Source organism: Canis aureus, chromosome 26, assembly GCF_053574225.1.
Source record: "Canis aureus isolate CA01 chromosome 26, VMU_Caureus_v.1.0, whole genome shotgun sequence".
In the NCBI taxonomy this organism is placed as follows: domain Eukaryota; kingdom Metazoa; phylum Chordata; class Mammalia; order Carnivora; family Canidae; genus Canis; species Canis aureus.
The window spans coordinates 5,449,844-5,456,963 of record NC_135636.1 but is presented as its reverse complement, the minus strand read 5'-3'; the positions used below and the strand labels follow the sequence as shown (position 1 = coordinate 5,456,963).

Sequence of the window (7,120 nt, the reverse complement as noted above, 5' to 3'; positions counted from 1 at the left end):
CGTGAATCTTCTTGAAACTGGACCATATTTTTGCAAGAGCATCAGAACAACACCTGCAAATGACAGGGCAGTAACAAATGGAATTGTTTATAGACCCAATGAGAGTTCATTATAATGCAGTCGATAAGAAACTGATTTTTTTTGTAACACACAGCATTTTAACAATTCGAATGTCCAGTGATGGCACTGTACCAGGACATGTTACAACTTTGGAATTTCATTTAATTTTTGGAACAGCAACAGCATTCATGCATGCAATATAATCTACGAAGGCTTATCATTATTTGTTTGACAATGCTTCTCTTGTGACTTCACATAGCAGGTAAACTACATTAACTAGTCAAGAGACTCTATTTAGGGTTTTACTTTCTGGGAATCTGTTGAAAATGAATGAGTGAATGAATGAATGAACAACTGAACAGCCAGCCAGCCTAACCAACCAACCAAACAACCAACATTTCAGAAGGTTTCAAGGCAGGTACCTACAAAGGATCATGGATCCTTACAAAACTGAAAACTTCAGTATCTATTTTGGCAAGGTGGTCCTAGGAGATTCTACAGGAGTTTATAGAGTTGTACCAAAATGTCGCTCTTTTAATATTGAGAAGTTTTCACTCTCATACTTAGGTAAAGACTGAATAAAAATGAATATAAAAACCTTGTTGTTCCGGGCAAGCAAAGAAAAAAAAATGTCTTTTCTTCTCTGTTCACAATCTCTTATCAAGAGTAGACTAACAATGCAAGAAAACCTTGGCATTTTAACAGAGAGAAGAGGCAAATTTCAATGTTATACCAGTGTACTTGTAAAACTCACTTCTCCCAATCTCAGTCAAAAAGTCTCCTTCAATTTGCCAGCAGATTACCCTATTTTCCCTGTGCAGTGGAGTCTAAAGAATGGTTTACACATCAGCCCCCCTCCTGGCTACCTGGGCCAGGACTTTGATTGAGCCAACTACTTCAAACAGTGTGGTGCTGAAGCTGCTCCCCAGAGGTGCTTCCCTCCATCCATTTCTGAGCATGAATATAAGGAGAATATGAAGCTTGAAGCAGTGAACCCTCTTCTCCCTGAAGAAGTGTGTGTTACCACTATTACTGCAGTGAGAGGCTCCTACCTGTGGCTCCAGCTGGAGGGTTCAAAGAAGCCCATACCTGAATGTATTGAGTGTGGAATCCATGGATATATTTCCTTTGGACTGGTGTGAAACCAATGGCCATCCCCTCAGTGCCCCTCGCCGAGCACGAGTACACAAACAGAGGAAAATTGCAGTGGTTCAACCAGAAAAACAAATACCATCCTCCAGGACTGTCCATGAGGGCCTGAAGAATCAGGAGCTGAACTCCACAGACTCAGTTATGATTAATGGAAAATATTGCTGTCCAAAGATATACTTCAACCACCGTTGCTTCTCAGGGCCATATCTTAACAAAGGAAGAATCGCTGAGCTGCCTCAGTGTGTAGCACCTGGGAGCTGTGTTCTGGTCCTCAGAGAGGTCCTCACTTTACTTATCAATGAAGCCTATAAACCCAGTCGTGTCCTTCAAGAGTTGCAGCTGGACAAAGACTCCGTATGGCATGGATATGGGAAGGTCCTAAAAGCCAAAAACAAAGGAAAGAGTTACCGGGCTACTGTTGAGGTAGTGAAGATGGCAGATGGGGTGACTGAGTTCTGCCGGCAAACCTGCATCAAGCTGGAGTGCTGTCCGAATCTCTTTGGCCCACGGATGGTTCTGGACAAATGTTCTGAGAACTGCTCTGTGCTTACAAAGACCAAATATACACACTATTATGGAAAGAAGAAAAATAAAAGAATTGGGAGGCCACCTGGTGGGCATAGCAACTTAGCATGTGCCCTGAAAAAAGCCAGTAAGAGGAGGAAGAGGCGGAAAAATGTTTTTGTCCATAAGAAGAAACGCTCCTCTGCATCTGTTGATAACACCCCAGCAGGCTCGCCCCAGGGAAGTGGAGGTGAAGATGAGGAGGACCCAGATGAAGGAGATGATGATTCCCTCAGTGAGGACAGTACATCTGAGCAACAGGACGAGCTACAGGAAGAGTCAGAAATGTCAGAGAAGTCATGCTCTTCCTCGCCTACCCAAAGTGAGATCTCTGCATCACTGCCTCCAGACAGACAATGGAGAAAAAGAGGGCTTCGCACTTTCTCATTTTCTGATGATGAGAATAAACCTCCTTCACCAAAGGAAATAAGAATTGAAGTTGCTGAGAGGCTTCACCTGGACAGTAACTCCCTGAAGTGGAGTGTGGTGGATGTTGTCCGGTTCATCAGATCCACTGACTGTGCGCCTTTAGCGAGAATATTTCTAGACCAGGAAATTGACGGGCAGGCCCTGTTGCCCCTTACCCTTCCCACTGTTCAAGAGTGCATGGACTTAAAATTGGGCCCTGCCATCAAACTCTGCCACCACATAGAATCAAGTTTGCTTTCTATGAGCAGTTTGCCAACTGAGAAGGACAACCAAAGTGAGCTGTGTCTTTGAAGCACAAATGAAGCAAATCCTTCTCCCTGCTCTACCAGTGGAGCTGAAACATCCCTGGGGCTCTGGGCCCAACAGAGGTGGGCTTGCTCTCTGTGCACTTTCAGGGAAGGAGGACCCACACTGAGGAAGCAAAAACTACGCAGAAGCGGCTCTTCTGCCAGTGGAAATGTGGGCATCTCTTGGTCAGCAGATTGCAGTTTAAAAAAAAAAAAAAAAAAAAGGTTGTGAAGAAAAGACTCCTGTAAGAAGAATAGCATTTCCAGTGGTGTGGCCTGAAAACGAAGAATAATCTAGGCTGCTGGAAAGCATCCTTATGGTTGTTTCCTTTCTGTTCTGTTCCTTACCATTGTAGACTGAACTTTGTTCTCTACTTTTTCTTTCTTGGAAAGAATGGACATAGCTTTAAGTCAGCACTGATTTGGGACATCAGTGCTAAGGCATATCAGTGCTTCATTGTCATTGTGTTTTTAAGCTTTTTTAAAATTAAAACAGTTCATTTTGGGGATGAAAAAAAACACCCAGTGCTCATCCCATCAAGTGTCCCTCTCAGTGCCTGTCACCCAGTTGAACTCCAGTACAAAAATATACAAAACAAAACAATAAGTCTCCTTCAGGGGATGCCTGGGTGGCTCAGCGGTGAGGTGCCTGCCTTCAGCCCTGGTCGTGATCCCAGGATCTGGGATCAAATCCCACATGAGGCTCCCATGAGGAGCCTGCTTCTCCCTCTGCCTGGGTCTCTGCCTCTGTCTGTGTCTCTCATGAATAAGTAAATAAAATCTTACAAAAAAGGAGGGGGGAACGCCTGGGTGGCTCAGCAGTTGGACCTCAGCCTTAGGCTCAGGGCTTGATCCGGGAATTCTGGGACCTAGTCCCACATTGGGCTCCCTGCCGTGAGTCTGCTTCTCCCTCTGCTTATATCTCTGCCTTCTCTCTGTGTCTCTCATGAATAAATAAATAAAATCTTAAAAAAAATAGCCGGGCTCATTTCAGGACAAAATTATTTTCTTTTTCCTCAATAAAAAATGTATTATCATGCCTTGTACCTCGTCTACACATCTCCTACCTTCTCACACACAGAGTTGTTTTCCAGCAGTCTCGATTCCATGTGGCAGACTTTTTAAAAAATTGTACTTACTTACATTATTTAGAGAGAGAGCACTTGTGTGAAGGGGGAAAGGAGGAAGGGAGGGAGAGAGAGAGAATCTTTTTTTTTTTTTTTTTAGATTTTGCTTATTTATTCATGAGAGATGGAGAGAGAGAAAGAGCCAGAGACATAGACTGAAGCAGGCTCCCTGCAAGGAGCCAGATGTGGTACTTAATCCCGGACCCCCTGATCATGCCCTGAGCCAAAGACAGATGCTCAACCGCTGAGCCACCCAGGTATCCCCCATGTGGCAGACTTTAAACTCCTAGAAACCTCAGTCTTTGATGAAAAGTCAGTAGCAACCAATGGTGCACTGTCTATTGTACCAGAATTCTTTAGATTGGCAAATGTATTAATACATGTCATAGTTTTTAAAAACACAGTGTGTGTGTGTGTGTGTGTTTAAAGATTTTATTTATTTATTCATAGAGACAGAGAGAGAGAATGAGAGGCAGAGACACAGGTAGAGGGAGAAGCAGGCTCCATGCAGAGAGCCTGATGTGGGACTTGATCCAGGGTCTCCAGGATCATGCCCCGGGCTGCAGGCGGCACTAAACCGCTGCGCCACCGGGGCTGCCCTGTGTGTGTGTTTATAATACAATTTTGACGAAAGCACGAAACATGTTTACTAACACACACAAGTATCTGCAGTTTTCCTGAATAAGACAAAAGATAAAAAGAAAAAAGGGAGGGGGGAAGAAAAGGGGGAAGAGGAAGGAAAACACAATCAAACAAAACAAAAAAGACACCTTGAGTGTCTTAGTGATTCATGCTTTAGTATTTTACCTTATGTTGAAAAGACGTAGGTATACGATGAATTCAACCCAATTTATCAATTAACCTAACACGACCTCAAAGTTTCAGGTCACCAAAGATTTTGGAAGCTATTGTAAATGTTTACCTATAAACCTTTTTTCTTTAATTTTACCTATTTGCTCTTAACAATGAAAAGTATAAGAGACAGATAAAATCGACCATTTTAAGTAGTTTCTGTGGACAAATCACAACAGGTACAACTTAACTAATCCATTGAGTTAACAGCAAAGTTGAGTAGGGCCCTCCCTAGGGCCTGGGCCCTCCAGCATCCCGGTTCAGCCTGAGAGGAACAAGGGCATAAGTAGTTCTCATTTTCTTTTTTATGCTTGTTGTATAACGAGACGGCAAATCTGGTTTGTTGGTGATGGAAGGGTCTATTTCAATTACCACCATTCCAGGCTCACAAACTGTGACGGGAGTGCAGCATATCCCACCACCCACCCCAAAGGCTTGTAAGGCAGACATAACTGAAAATCAAGCAATTTTACAATTCGAGGGGGCAGTAGGGGATGGGAGTTTAAAGCTGGTTATCTGTATGATGTGTGACGTTGATAGCTCCAAAGACATGTCTTTTTAAAATAAACCAACAACCCTGAATTGACTTGAAAGCCGTATATGTCGCCCCTATGTCCACTAAAAAGTCAACTGATTTGTTCCCCACTCCCACTGTCTGTTCTGAAGTGGGCAGTTTAAGTCCAGGGAGCCCGCAGGCCCCTTTTTGCCTGCTGATTTGGGAGGTACTCCAATGTGAACCTCAGAAGGAGGTGGCCCTTGGGCAGCCTGGGTGGCTCAGCAGTTTAGCACCACCTTTGGTCCAGCGTGTCATCCTGGAGATGTGGGATCGAGTCCCATGTCGGGCTCCCTGCATGAAGCCTGCTTCTCTCTCTGCCTGTGTCTCTGCCTCCCTCTCTCTCTGATAAATAAATAAATAAAATCTTTTAAAAAAAAAGAAGGAGGTGGCCCAATGGCTTGGGGTGATTTTTGCTCCTTGGTAGGGGTGGGGAGGTGGGGAAGCGATGACGCTGGAGGCACCTGGGATGGCAGAGAGGTTGACCACTCCAGCCAGAGGAGTGGTGCAGAAACAGGGGGAGGAGGAAGGAGAGTCGGGGGGAGTGAGAGGGGGAAGGGAGAGGCAGAGGTGGGGGCTGAAGTAAATTTAAAGGTTTTTTTAAGATTTATTTATTTATTCATGAGAGACACAGAGAGAGGCAGAGACACAGGCAGAGGGAGATGTAGGCTCCCCGCGTGGAACCCAATGTGGGACTTGAACCCAGGACCCCAGCATCACACCCTGAGTGGAAGGCAGACGCTCAACCACTGAGCCATCCAGGCATCCCTCTTTCCCGTTTTTTAATCCTCACCTTCCACCCTTCCGCCTCCTCTCCACCTGTTCCTTCGTCTCGGCCTCCTCCTGTCTTTTCCTCCTGCAATACAGGCTTCATCTGGGGTTGCCTTTCAGCCCTCTGAAAGAGGTGGAGGAGCAGATAGTGGGTTGAGCATCAGTTCTGCTGCTTGTGCTTGGGAGGAGGAGTGGATTTCAGATTTCTGGTGTCCACCTGGCCTGCTCTCCCACTCTTCTTCATGATTTTGATTATTGGGAAGTGGTGGTTGGGTCAGGTATGTAAAATCTTGGTCTATCCTTGTGTCTCTGGACCACCTCTTGGGTCATGTCCTGGGAGGCATCTTTTTGAGGGGGTGACCTAGAAGTCCGAATGTAGGGAATTTCTTCTTTTCTTTTGTCTTTTTTAAAAAGATTTTTTGAATTTATCTATGAGAGAGAGAGAGAGAGAGAGAGAGAGAGAGAGGCAGAGACCTGGGCAGAGAGAGAAACGGGCTCCAATGTAAAGAGCCTAATGTGGGACTCAATCCTAGATTCTGGGATCACGTCCTGAGCTAAAGGCAGACGCTCAACCACTGAGCCACACAGGTGTTGCGAATGTAGGGAATTTCATCCCAGATCATGGAAACTTGTAAAACACTGGGGTTTATCTTTAACTTTCTGAGCTATACGGTGCCCGATTTTTAGCTGCACCTGCCTTTTAACTCATGACCTAGATAGTTCATTTACAGATTTTAGCAATAGCATCCAGAGGCAGAGGAAACCTCTCCTACAGAGAACACATACAGACACATAGACACAGACAAGATGCCAACAAACTCTGCTTTGTATCACTCCTGTTTGTAGAGAGGTCATGAAAGACCCGATGTTCCAATATTCCCCTTTTATGAAAACAACTCCAGATGTCAGGTAGCGTGACCACATCTAGATCCCATCTATCCGTTGTTTTCAATTTCAAATCAGAACAGGGCTGGTTTCCTGCAAAGATATCAAAAGCTGCAGCAACAAACCAACCAAACGAAAACCAGAGTATCTCCCCAAGGGAACCAAGCATCAGTTCCTCCCCAAAAGTCAGGGCATTCATGAGCGAACCTATGTGAGAGGCTAGTTGAAAGCTGCATTCAGTGTATACATAAACCACATCTTCTTTATACATTCATCATAAACCACATCTTTATCCATTCAACAATGGAATATTATTCAGCCATTAGAAATGACAAATACCCACCATTTGCTTCGACGTGGATGGAACTGGAGGGTATTATGCTGAGTGAAATGAGTCAATCGGAGAAGGACAAACATTATATGGTCTCATTCATTTGGGG

At 44.7% G+C, this 7,120-nt stretch overlaps 1 pseudogene; it reads left to right on the top strand.

Annotated features, from left to right (window-relative positions):
- The first annotated feature begins 854 nt into the window (after nt 1-854).
- LOC144297809 (scm-like with four MBT domains protein 1 pseudogene) lies at nt 855-2,511 on the top strand (annotated as a pseudogene).
- The last annotated feature ends 4,609 nt before the right edge of the window (nt 2,512-7,120 follow it).